The sequence below is a fragment of the Haliotis rubra genome, unplaced genomic scaffold (assembly GCF_003918875.1).
Source record: "Haliotis rubra isolate DU_JTF1 unplaced genomic scaffold, ASM391887v1 Scf1419, whole genome shotgun sequence".
NCBI classification, from domain to species: domain Eukaryota; kingdom Metazoa; phylum Mollusca; class Gastropoda; order Lepetellida; family Haliotidae; genus Haliotis; species Haliotis rubra.
Genome location: NW_025765358.1, coordinates 4,236 through 19,029, shown reverse-complemented (window position 1 = coordinate 19,029; position 14,794 = coordinate 4,236).

Below are 14,794 nucleotides of genomic sequence, written 5' to 3'. Positions count from 1 at the left end.
TATTCAGGGACTAAGCGTTAGTCTAACTTTCAGATTAGAGGCCACTTAGTTGTATTATATCCTCAAGGTTGCTTATATTATAAAGCATTGATTTATCCTGTCCATATTTGTTTAGCTTTTGGCCGGTATCAACTCAACGTTTAGGAGATAAATATACTGTTTTGGTAAATCAAAGGTATAACGAAATTATAAAAGCTCTAAATCTGATCTACAACCGAACGCGTAGCATGAGGTTCTAAATGAATAATTTAGAGCTATTATAATATATTTTCGTTATATACCTCTGTTTTTTCCACATAGTATGTTTGTCTCCATGCTATCACAACTGAGTTATTAAGATTTTAAAAAATCCATTCTGTGTTGGAATTTCGGAGGTATATAACGTGATTATATACCTCTGAATGACTTTATTTCTACCATGACTTCAGTAAATACTGGATTGTGATTGGTAATCACAGTCATTCAGAGGTATGTATTCACGTTATATACCCCTGCATTTCCAACACAGTATGTTGTTTGTTTAAACCTTAATAACGCGGTTATGGTAGAATGGAGATAAACGTACTGTGTACGAAATTATATAGTAGCTCTAATTTGTTTATTTAAAACCGAACGCTACGCTTTCTGTTTTCAATCAGATTTAGAGCTATTATAATTTCGTTATATACCACTGATTTTCCAACACAGTATGTTTATCTCCTAATCACTATCCAGTATTTACTGAGGCCATGGTGGAAGTATGATTTGTGTCTGGACTTCCACCAGTGTTGTTTCTAAGCTTTTCGTTTCGCATTTGTCTCATTGACTGTCGCTATTAGGTTGCAAAATACCAAGTAAAGATAATAAACCGCATCTACTGCATTTAGTGTCTATCCGTAGACAGTTTCTTTTTAGAATATATATTTAATCATTTATATTTTTGATATGTTTTTAGTTTAGTCTGGTCTGTGGTCATTATTCTCACGTATAGTTACATATTTTTACAGATGTTTCCATAGAAACTGAGCGCGAGGGTTTTGTAGATATAGTGTTCCACCTAATGTTCCAATAAAGATGATATTCTCATAGATAATTCCTTCTTTATTCCTTGGAGCATTGCTTCTAAAATGACAGTTACATAATATATCACACCTCCACTGCGAAAAACCCCCAAAAGGAACGTGAATCTATGGAAGAACAACGTGTGACATATCACTCATCGTCTTTTTACTAAAGGTATTGAGCGGTGGGGTAGCCTAGTGGTTAAAGTGTTCGCTCGTCACGCTGAAGACCCGGGTTCGATTCCTCACATGGGTACAATGTGGGAAGCCCATTCTTATGTCTCCCACAGAGATATTGCTGGAATATTGCTAAAAGCTCCAATCACTCACTCACTGATCAGTGGTATACACACAATGCAATAATTGACATAGAGTAAACCATTTCAATAAGTTTCTATAATACTTCATATATTCAAACAACAGAATTGTTTCAGTGTGTATCAAAAGTTCAACGAACTTCTATCTCCTCTGTCTGTCTGATGTACACTGGCCCAAAAAAAGAAACGCATAGCTGAATTCTGATCTTCAAGGATTGTTTCGAAAAATATGGCATGGAATGACTGTCAATGTTAATATTAAGTGTGAATATAGCCCATACAATTATCCAACACTAGCAAACACAACCTTAGGTGATTATTCGCCAAAACACAGCACCTTGAAAAAAATCCCCGTATAATCTGCATGTAGAAAAATCTGAAAGCATGATGCACGTGCAAATACGGGATCTGAATCTTGATACTGATGGGTATAAAAAAGCCAGCAGTCCTGTTGCGATTCATTCTCCGAAATTCTGTATATGCGACCCGCAAGATGCCACGACTAAACGAAGAAAGCAGAAACAGAGCCATTGGACACTTGGAAGCTGGAGAAAGCCAGTCATCAGTTGCCAGACATCTAAACGCGAGGCAGAGTACGATTTCCCGTCTCTGGCAGCGCTACACGCAGCACAACTCGACCAGAGATCGTCCTAGGAGTGGGAGACCAAGGGTGACAACTCCACCGCAAGACCGCTTCATCCGGGTGTTTCATCTGCGAAATCGGACCGTCACTGCAGCGTACACCGCCGACAATGTTCCTGGGCTGCGTCGAGTCTCTGCACAAACCATCAGGCATCGCCTAAGAGAGCATGGAATCCGACCGATGAGACCACATACAGGACCTGTTCTGCGACACCACCATCGTCGTGCACGTCTTCAATGGAGCAGGAACGTTCGGCCATGGACCCTCTTGAACTGGAGGAGGATCTGGTTCAGCGACGAGTCGCGGTTTATGCTGTATCGACATGATGGCAGGATGCGGATTTACAGACGTCGAAATGAAAGATATGCTCGACAGTGTGTTCGTGAGGTCGACAGACACGGCGGCGGAGGTGTAATGATGTGGGCAGGCATATCTGTGAATGACAGAACAGAGCTGGTGCATGTCAAAGGGAATTTGAATGCTGTGCGCTATCGTGATGAAATCCTGGTACGTCATGTTATTCCCGTAATTGACGCTAGAAGATAAATTTTCCAGCATGACAACGCAAGACCGCATACAGCACGCATTACAACAGATTTCCTTGCAATCAACAACATTACAGTTCTTCCATGGCCTTCAAAATCTCCGGATCTTAACCCAATTGAACATTTGTGGGACCAATTGGATCAACGTGTACGACGCCGACAGCCGCAACCACAGACACGTCAACAGCTTGACGATGCGTTGCAGGATGAGTGGAGAAGAATCCCACAACGGCGGATCCGACGTCTTATACAGTCTATGCCCAGGCGATGCAGAGCAGTGATTGAGGATCGTGGTGGTCACACCAGATAGGGACTTTGTGACCGTGCCATCAAAAACAGAGACTCTCAATACCACTGTCAATGACTGTATGTTTTTGGATACACATGTCCCAATACCTGTGTGAATTTATATCGCTCTATTATCATTACTTTTTGTGTAATTTAAGTTATTAAAGCATCACTGATAACACTGGATTTTCACCTATGCGTTTCTTTTTTGGGCCAGTGTATTCAGTAAACATTCCATGTATCCGCAGTCTAGACTACCAGTTGTCCGACTTCCATTTTTGTCTAAGCCGCGGTGGCTGAGCGGTCTAGGCGTCTGACTTTGTGTGCTGGCGATTTGGTGCCTGACTCTGATGGTGTGGGTTCGAATCCCGGATGGGACTCAACTCAAAAAATGTACTGGAATCTGTACTTTACTGAGAAAGTGTAATCCCAAATATAACAGATGTTACATTTGACCACTTTCTAAAATGGCATTGTGTATTTTCACATGCTCTGTCGTCGTATCTCATGATCTCAATCACTAGATTATTTGGTCCAGCTCAATTGTTTGCAGACTGCTTCGTTGAAATACTGCCTAGTGCGGCGTCAAAACAAACAGATACCCATGTAATGGTCAGGTCAGAATCGTGCAATAGACAAGATATTTCTTACAGGTGTAGAAAGGGTTTGTGATTTCTAATCCCAACAGACCCGTGATGGTCCGGGTTAGAATGAACCTTTAGTAACCCCTATGCAGTAACCCCTGTATCGAAGACGAGCGTCACGTCCTACTACAGTGCCCTGTATACGACGATCTAAGATATGATTTGATACAAGAAGCCAGCTCCTTCTTTACCGACTTCATTCTGTGGCCAGAGAGTGTGAAGTTCACAGCGATTTTAAGTCATAACCATTTAATGGTTAAATGTGCCAAAGCCTGTTTTAATATGCTTAAGTGTCGTCGTAATCTTCTATATTCTTAAAACTCCTTTCAGAGTGTATACTTTTTATCGTATAAATTAATTATGTTTTAATTGTGTATGCCTATGTTTTACCTTTTAAGTATTCTGTATGTATATATTTTCATATGATATGTTTATGTATTTTTTGAATGTTTTTTTTTTTTTTATCTTTTTACTTATTTATCTTTTTATGGTATATACTTATGTATGTGTGTGTATAAACTTTTAGCATATATACAAGTCTCTCGTAACTCTTATAGAGTGGCTCATATATTCCTTATACTGCTATATTTTCCCAATTCTATGTGTACTTTTACTGTATATATGAGGTGAGACTCAAATAAACTATCTGTCTGTCTGTCTCTGTCTGTCTGTCTGCTTCGGTAAGAGGCGACTAACGGGATCGGGTGGTCAGGCTTGCTGGCTTGGTTGACACATGTTATCGGTTCCCAATTGCGCGGCACCCGTGAAGAGCCACCTCCTCGTGGTGGGTGCTGGGTAACGCTAACCGCTCTTCGACCCCCCGTTGTGGACCCGGGGGTATATTTGGTCCACCAACCCGTTTGCCGTGGGTTGCGCCCCTGTGTCGGTGGAGGAAGGTAGTCTGGTGGCTGAGGGCACTGGTTTCAGGAACAGTGTTCCTTTGCCCAACACACCACTTCGGCCCTAACTTCACTTAGACGGGTGGTTGAACTGGCCCGGTTCAATCAATCGGCTGGTCACGCCAAGCCCTGTGCATGGTGAATATTTTTGCACATTTAAATTATAAATTGGTCTTGGATATTTTGATCTATTGTAAATAAATTATTGTTTACTTTAAACTGCCTAGAGTCCTATGCCAGAAGGCGGTGGCTCATGGGCCAATCTGGCAATGTTGACCTCCAAATTCAATATGTGTCCAGTTACTTGTCATGGGCAGAACCACCCTGGCATTTGATTTGGTACACAAATATTGCTATATGTGTCATATTTGCTGGCGTATAACATCCCTGTATCCCTGGTGTCGGCATCTTGGAGATCCGGTGCTATTTGACATCGTCCTTGTTGACACTCCATGGTGGGTGGGGAGCAGGGATGCTGAATTATTTCGTTCTCATTATGGCAACCCCACAAGCTGGTTCATCTCGCTATGAAAAAAAGAGGCGTCTGGTTGAAATAGATCGTCCAACTGAAACTGTTTCTGTAAACTTGGATTCCTGGGCTCGATTTCATGTGATCGAGTCTAAGGACTTTCTACCGATCAAACTTAATCCCTTCGCAATTTCGAAAGCTATCTCTTGAATCTGTGGAGAGGTAAAGAACGTTACCCGTCTCCGTAGTGGCTCGCTTCTGGTGGAGTGTGCACGGAGACAGCAATCTCTCAATCTGCTGTCTGTCACGACCTTTGCCAATATCGAGGTTGATGTGTCTGTGCACAGAACGTTGAACTCTTGCCGTGGTAACATACGAGACCGAGCTCGTTGTCTCTGTGATATGTCAGAGGAGGATATAGCTCTAGAACGTTAGGAACAAGGAGTTACAGCGGTGAAACGTTTCACCTTCAAGAAAGATGGTAATATCACTCAAACTAATACCTATCTCTTGACTTTTTCGCGATCTTCCCTTCCACAGTCAATAAAAGCAGGTTATGTTAACATCGGGGTGGATGTGTATGTCCCCAATCCACTCCGGTGTTACAAGTGTCAGCATTTCGGTCATGGGTCTCACTCGTGTCGAAACTCTGTGGTGTGTCACCGCTGTGGTGACAATCATGAGAGTACAGATTGCGTGAATGATTATAAATGCGCAAACTGTGAAGGCCCACATGCTGCTTCATCCAGGTCGTGCCCTGTTTATCAAAGGGAATAAAAAATAATGAAAATCAAATGCGAAAAAAACATTTCCTACCTTGAAGCCAAAAAACTGTTTACAAGTCAGAATTCAACTCCATTGAATATCTCTTATTCTGCTGCAGTCACCCACACTGTAGCAACATCCTCTACTGCTTGTCAGATAGACCTGTCTATTCAGCAAAAACACCTACTTCACCAGTCACTCAGTCTACTTCTGGGTCTCAGACTGGAATTCAGCCTGCGACATCAAAGACGTCTGCTTCACAACCATCTACTTCACAACCAGCTATTGACCAAGTCAAAAAGAAAAAAGGAAAAAAGTTAAACAGAAAACAACCACCTATTGTCTCTTCACCTTTCGAGGTTCCTCTTCAAAACCCGTTTGAACCTCTAGACATGGAGGTTGCTCTGTCCTCACCGGACAGGCGGAGGGATAGCTCCTCCTCACATACCCGTGAACGATCGCCAATTGAGGCATGCATGACTCAGTTGGCCAATATAATTCAGTGGAACTGCAGAGGACTTAAAAGTAACTTTAACGAAATACAGTTACTAATTCAAGATTTTTCGACCGTCAGCATTATGTCTCCAAGAGACATATCTAAAAAATACAGATAATTTTGATTTACGACAGTACAGTGATTACCACTCATTCTCTCCTCCAGGAGATAGAGCAACAGGAGGTGCTTCAATTTTGGTGCGGCAGGGGATCATACATAGCACTGTCCCACTTAATACAAATCTTCAGACAGTTGCTGTTCGTTTAACCCTGCACATTGCATTGACCCTGTGCAGCTTGTATATTGTTCCTTCATCAAATATTCGACAATCGGATCTTCAAAATCTCTATGATCAGCTTCCAAAGCCATGTGTTATCATGGGCGACCTTATAAACCACATAAAGACCCAGAACTGTTTTAAAATGGTACTCCCATCAAGGTTGTAAAGAAGGCCAAGTTCTTGGGTCTGATTTTCGACTCCCATTTAACCTTTCTTCAGCATATTAAATCCCTAAAAGGATGGTGGCGCAGTGGCAGTAGTAAGGTGCCAGCTTTTCCGAGGTGACGTAATATGCCCTCGGGGAAGCTGGCCCACCACCATGACGTCACGGGCGGTGTTGACCTCCCCGTGACGTCGGAAAAAGACTGACCACCCCCATGACGTCACGGGAGGTGTTGACCTCCCCGTGACGTCGGTAAAACATTCACTACCACCATGACGTCACGTTGACCGCCCCGTGACGTCTGAAAAATACTCGCCACCACTATGACGTTGACCGACCCGTGACGTAGGAAAAAGACCCACCATCATGACGTCACGGGGAGGCGATGACGGGTAAAGAGGAGCTAACCACGCTATGACGTCATAGAGTCTCACGTAGGAAAAAAAGGCGCTGACTCACCATCTCTGTGACATCACACACAAATGGCGACCATAAGAAATCCGAGTGCGTCCGTCAAATAATCTCCACCTCACCGTTAGCGTGCCATTAAATTTTGAAGGAGGCTAGGGAATGTCGTACAGTCTATGTAAAGCTCTCTACAATACTAGACCGCAAGACATACCTAGACACTCTTAATCACGCGTCTGTGTAAAGCTCTCTACAATACAAGACGGTGATATTCTACATAAAAACAAATCTGTGAAGTAGAAAAAAAGCAGTACGGAGTGTTACGTTCTTTACCTCGTATAGTAAACCCCAAACAGGGAACAATTTTGAAAAAAGAGGTCTGTAAATGTCGTGCTGTCGATGTAAAAAGCTCTCTACAATACAAGGCAGCAAAACAAATGTATCAAGACGGCTCAATAACACGCCCTCCAGTTTATGTAAAGCTCTCTACAATACATCACGGGAAGGCGGTTATATTCTACCATCGAGTCCGGGCAGTCTATGTAAAGCTCTCTACAATACAAGACCGCACGAGCATCGTTTTCTTCATTGTTTAAAACCATCCCCCAAAAAAATGTACCCACGAGGTAGACATCGTCAACACTTTTCTTTTATAAAACACAACAGAGACAAGTAAATAACATTTCACAAATTTTATTCGTAAATATGCTTAGATCACATTGTATTACTTACAATTCAGCTCACGAGTTCACAAATAAGTCCTCGTATCACTGTCGAATTTGAAGGGGACACGTAATTTTTCAGGAATAGAGCACGATGGGCTAAACCTGTGATGTTCAAAGTCGATATCTTCCTCGGCACACCATTTCCACAATCGTAATCCACACCAGGCACACGTGACCTTGTCCAAAACACCGGTATAATAAAACCCTCTCCGGGCTAACTGTCTACCCTTCTGAACCAGCTGTTCGGGCCAGTCCTTAAAAGTAGCCATCCTGTCATAGCCACATAACATCGTTTCGTGACAGTAGTTCTGACTTTAAATCGACCAACAGCTTTCTGTGCACCACCGATGGTTGTTTCCCACAGGTGTCGTGCCCACGTTGAAGATGATATTTACCATCCAGAGTTACACCGTCTTCGTATACATAGTCCGATAAAGTCACGGGCTGCTTCCTCGCGTCTGTATCATCCTCATAGCAATCGGTCAATTGACCCCTTTCTCCATCCTTCTGGTATTGAAGAGTATCGTAGTACTGAGACATCTTTGCTATGGTGAGTGGACACAACCTTGCTCTCTGGCTGTCGGGTTCTAACTGACTGGTCAGTCAGTCAGGGGTGACTACGTGCGTGACACCATCGTCAATCTCTCCGTGGCAGGTCAGTCAGTCATGGGGTAACGACGCGCGTGACATCATCGTCAATCCCTCCGTGGGAGGTCGAGCTTTCAGGTTAAGCGGCGGTGGGGTGACACGCATCATCAATCAATCAGGGGCACACGCCAATCCACATCCCCAGGCACTAAGGACCCGGACACCAGGCTTCGTTATACGAGCGTGTCGGAGCAAACACGCGCGGGTCTCTGCCACCGTTAATCAAAACAGAATCCACTAAGAATACACAACCTTACTCCCGCGCCTATTTAGAATTTTTCGAGCATACGTTTCACGCTATCATCGTACCATCTGAAAACCATCGAGTCGTTCTTAAGCATGTTCTTTTCACTGTAATGTTTCACTATCTCGTCGTTGGAAATACCCCTAGAACGACAGCTACTGAAATATAGGCTATGGTGTCCATCCAAGCTACAGACGATAGACTCTGCATCGCGCACTCTATTGGCCAGGTATATTGCAAACTGACCATATTTTGACACAAAATCGTGAAATTCGACCCAAATTCGCGTGTAATCTATCCCGTACGGAGTCGTTTAGGTGCAATCTACCTGGTGCAACCAGTGACTGCCCGGCTCACTCTTCTTGTCCGTGTTGCAAAATAAACAGAATGGGATATTTCAATCTTTTTCACCCCGCTAAGCATAGCATCGCGTATTTTATTACCACACACCCTCTTCCAAAGTATCCCTACTGCTGATACCACCGTAGTAGTTTTTTTAAGAAAAGGGTCGTTATGTCCAAACCATTGTAAAATCTCGTCCGTACAACATTTTTAGGAGGATGTGTAACCTGTCCCTAGTCTACATCAGTGTATAGTAGCATTTCTAAAGTGGTCAAATTCTATGATACTGTCCAGCTCTCGATATAGCACACCAGCGTCAAGGCTCGAGGATGGCTGGCCGAAAATTTCAATTCTATGCCAACCTTACCAGAGCTCTTCAGATACATCGTGTGACATGTCGGCACCCAAATCGTGCGTTAAATCGAACACAAACAATGTAGTACCGTCTAAAAATTCTTCCAGAGTCACTGTGTGCGTAGAATTTCTCCCAAAGAACCACCCGTATTTCTAAACAGCTCCAGGTATGTCTGATATCACGTTCGCGTAGAGTCGGGCTCGAAATTGACGGTATGACATCTTTTACCTACCTCCTGACCGTTCACTTTTGCGGCTATTTCAGTCAATGCAAAGGTTGGAAATTAAAGGATTTTTATTCGAAACCCCGCCAAAGGGATTCGTTGTCGACGAGACCGAGTACTATTCTTTTAGGGATATGACCCATTATTAAGTGTTCAGAATTATATTCTCTCAAGCCTTGAGGGATGTCGTGTGCCGTGGTTTTCACTTGGGCTATAGGATACTTTACAGTGCTACCACGCGTCAAACCCCTGATATGACTGTCTCTAATGGCGGGTGCTACATTTACCTGTCTCACATGAAACTCGGCCGATAGTATGTGGCAAGCATAGCCGGGTATGCGAGTACCAGCCTGGTCTGTGCTACAAAAATGTAGCATGTAGAAATTATGCGGACTACATATCAGTTCAATTTTTAAAGGCACGCTGTCTATGAGATATCTATGCTGCATAAACAAATCAGAGTGTAATTTCCCGACGAGCTCTACGGGTCTACTGGGGACGCATTTGGGTCGTCGTTCCTCGAAACCCGGGTTAGAATTCCCCTGTCCTAGAGTGAAGTTATTGAAACGACCCGCCTTATCTTTAATGAAATTCTGCGCTACCAGGTTGCTGTCTATTTGCGATTGATCGCAACTCAGTAGGGTCTCGATAAACGCTCTGTACGGGTATGTACCCAGGCTGTCCGTTAATTCTAGCTGGTTAGACCCCGCTATCACCCTTACCTCTCACGGAAATAGAGAATGTAGAGTGTTTTAAGACTGGTGCGCACACGTCTCTGTGTCTAGTCACCGTCTCACTATCCTCGCTTCCACCACATTGTCAGCGACGGTAGCGCGACCATCCATACCGTCTTAAATTCGCATACAATTCTCAGGTAATATTCGGCCAGGTCTACATAGCTGTTTATAGGGTTATTGATATCAAACCTTATGGTACCGTCCAACTGTCGAGACCGTAACGGGACTATATTTGGTCCAGTGTGAATCCGTCATCGTGGAAACCATGCCCGGTAGTGAAAATAAATCCAGCTCACTTTTACCACATTGCACGTGATCCATATTCCCTGACATCATAATTTGAAACTACGTTAAATCTCTACTAGAATACCAAGCTTCTCTTAACCTTTCTCCTGCGGCTTCTTTCTTTTCAACAGGGCGCTCGTCCCACGCCAACCCGTAGAAATCCTCTGTTTTTCCTACGTTTTATCGGTGTCTGAGTACCGATACTAATTCGTCTGCGCTTACCATTCGACGTTCCTGTCGGGAATGGTCCCAAAACGATCGACATTGTGCTTTTAAACGCCCTGCTACCACGCCGTCTTATACTTTCTGACGCCTTTGCACTACCCTTGACCACGTCGCCCACAACACCCGCGGCAGCTTTGGCACCCTCCCTCAGTATTACTTTACCCGTCGACTTAAGCAGAGGCATTGCTATTCTACCTATAGCGCCTAATATATTTCCGAGACCAGCACCACCCTGTCCGTAATGTCTACCGACGTACACCGGTATGTGACTCCCATGACTACCGTACATCGTTAGTATGTCACCCCTCGCTTTTAAAATGGAGTATCACCACCAACCGACCGACTGCCAGCAAATGACACGGGTCGTCCGCGATTGTCTCTTATAAGAATAGTCACAGAACGAATCTCGTCAAATTTTAAAGACAAATATTGTATAGGATTTTTTCCGCTCACGTATACTACATCTTTCATCATTTTCTTTTTGACGGGTATCAACGTCAGCAGAGGTGTCAACGTGTGACCGACGATCTGGTCGTCGATAATGTCCGAATAGACGTACATGTTATGGAAAAGCTGTTCTTTGGAGAAATTGGAGCACGTATCGGCTACGGGAGTCGTTCTGGGGTCCAGTATGCATACAAGGGTGTCGCCCACAGTCTCGGGCACGGTGGTAGTGAAACCCAACATAGAAGCCAGGTAGGGCGACATGTCGAATCTAGGACCACATTTACCTAAAACGTGTCTCACCTTGTCAACATCGACCCCCACGAAATCGCTTCTCCTCAAAGCCCGAGGCCATGTAAAACTAAATCGTCTCGAGAGTACAAATATTTACAGGTCTCTTTAGGCGTTATCAATTCTATGTCGATTTCCACCACCCCCACCCCCACCACCTGCATTATACAGTTTATGATATTCTTCACGCCACGCTTGCAACCGCGAGTTGATGGAGCTATTCATGGTATCTAAGAGTCTCGCCATCGTATAATTCCTTTGCGGTAGCATTATCTATCCCAGAAATTTGGTTTCTAAACCGCGATTTATCCTGACCACCCCTCTACCCTTCTTATACACTCTCTCTCACGCACGGGACGGTGATATAACGCGCTGAAAGTATTGTGAGGCCAGGTAAATTATTATACATGTCACGGGGTATCTGTACAGTACTAACGCCCACTCTCCAATTATTTTTCTATCTACCTTCAGAGGGTATGGTAAATCTACGGTGTACGTGTGCTGCACATTATCTGGTCGAGTTTCTGGGCTGGCATCGCTAGGTAGGTAAAGGTGAAAATCTGACGGTTTCGCACCATTACTCATAATGTACAGTGTCGTTCTCCCATACGCTGACGTTCGGTGAGGTATGAACCGTACGCGTGAACAGCTTTATATTTTAAGTAATTCAAACAACGGTTCCTCCACCTTCTTTATATCCTCGGCTAGGATCGGTGACGTAGTACCTCTCAGGAGACAAGTAGCATACGACCAGTACGCATAACAGAATGGTGTTATTGTGTGTAGCTTCCTCACGCGAAGATGTCCTTACCACATGACTTTCTGGTAGCCATTGGTCGAATTCTTTTGCCGGTATCCCTTCCATCGAATTAACAGCTCTCTTTTACCGGTAGCCTTATTGATCCTTCTCTTCACTACACTATCTACGCTGCATCGCGCCTCCGACTCTGATACATTTGTAACTCGTCCCAATAAAATGTTCCTTTATAGCGTTTCTGTTGTAGTCGCGTATTTTATAGGCTGGCGGTTTCCTATGTCTAACTTTGTTTGACAACATAAAATATTTCTCTGGTCCAGTTGGCCTCTATACCCTTTATCAAAATTCCCTTTTCTCGTAGAAATCCTCACCGGGTGTATCTGGCAGTAGGTATTGTTCGCGCTCGGATGAAAGATAACATTTTGGCGTCCAGGTATTTTGCCCGCGGCTTGTTGTTCGCAGCGTGATCCCACACCCCGAAAGCTCGTCACGGATGGTTACCGCGCCGCTGGGCTTACATCCGATGCTAGTGTGGTAAAAGCGTTATTGTAAGCTTTCAATATTTTAGGCAACCCCCACGCACGGAGGTTATGCCGCGCACCGCGGGTAAAATATCTCCATAAGCGGGTCTTTAGGGTTCTCTGAAATCTTTCCACCACAGCGCATTTCACGCCTGCCGCTTTGACTAGTATAAAACGATTTCCCTCAGAACCTTCTCAACGTGATGTCTAAAAAGTACTGTTGACAAATTCGCTACCTTTATCAGTCATTAAGCTAAGAAACATACGAGGCTTAGCCCGGGCCAAGATCCTTTTGAAACCATCGGTCACGGTTTTAGCTTTTTTATCCTCGCGTTCGGCAAACGCGATTCTGCTAAACACGTCAATCACGCATAATATGAATTTGTAACCATCGTTGACTTTACTGATACGCTTACATGTCCGACAAGTCAGCCTGCCACAATTGATCTTTTTTCTACACACGGTGGCGGAATAAGGTGTTCTGGGAAAGCGCTTGGTGGGGTGGGGTCTATGTAGACTGTACGCGGGTTGTCTCTTTAACCAAACGGTTACCTGCGCGCTGGGTAGGTTTGACGGTACCCTTACGTTCCTTAGCTTCTGACAATTTTCTTAAGAGACCCACGCGCGAATCAAAACCTCTTCGTCATCGTAATAAACACGTTTCAACCATTTCAACCAGTAAGGTTTAATAGGTTTCCCACTTTCGCTGTCGGTCGGTGCCCTCGCGCGGCGCCGACCCTCTTTTCCTCCCCCGAGATCGTTTTCGAGCTCTTACTTTCCTCATTACCCTGTTTCTTCTTCGCGGACCTCCCCGGTACTATTGCTCCCTCTCGACGTACATCGCTTTTTAATACCAGTAGTGCTCGCTCCAGACTCCGCCATTCTAGATGACAGGAAACCCGCTACTTTGTTGTATTTGCTCCCGCTACCTTTCTTTTAGTCAATTACGTGTAATACGTCAAGCGCAACGTATCCGTCCCCAGAGACGATCCCTTTATAGCTCAAAGTTCCCTCGTCAGACACTTCCAGATCAGGATCACTTTTAATGAAGTCGGTAATATGTTTAGCATCTTGTCTGTACGCTTTAGGTAAATCGAACAAAACCTTAGAAAGCGTTGCATCTAAACCCGACACGGTTTTACTTCCGTAGCAGACCGCGGTCGTCGCGGTGCTAGTCCGCCACGTTATCATTTATCCGTCCCTCGGAAAAAGCGCTATGGATCTCCTCCACTCTTGACTAAACCCTCCATCGCGGCACGGGCTCTCGATTGTAAATCTAGAGCGTCTTCCAATAGAGCATTATAGCGACCATTTTCTCATGTAGTTTAATCAGTACCGATAACGTCCTATCATTGGGATTTTTCGGCGTTCGTGCGCCACATTTCTCAAGTCGCCTAAATTTTCCGCCTTTCTTTCAATAAAAGAACGTTTCCCGAGGAGAGTATTCCGTCCGAGACTCCGTCGATGCGTGTCGAGAGGAATCTACGAGGCGGGAATACGCTAAGTCTGTGGTAACACCACCATTTTGGTAAAGGAGGAAGGCATGGTATGGTATTAAGAGCCGGTAAAAGACCCTACCACGCTCAATACAAGTTTTGTTACGACTGGTGCTAAAGGGGTAATAACAGAGGTAATATACCACCCTTTTGCGCCAGTATTTTCCTCTTACCAGCCTGCGAAACCCTGTGTCTCTGACATAGGGTATGAAGAAGCTCTTTCTTACAATTTAATCGGCGCCTCTGGTCATCAGTCATCATAGCAGATTGCCGGAATACACATTAACAACAGTCACCGTAAAGCGTTGATGACTTCTCTGGGTAAGCACTGAGCTAACCGCGATCTGACAGCGCTCGGAGCCCTACATAAGTAAATGCAGAATGTCCGCATTAGCTTTTACCCTGTTGGACGAATCGCCTTTGGCAATACCGGTTCTCTTAATAGCCGCCGTCCTCCGGGCGGGTCGTCTTTACCCCGGAGTAATTTACCGTTAGAACGAGGCATGTTGTTCATCAATTTTGCCTCGAGGGGATGTCACACTAC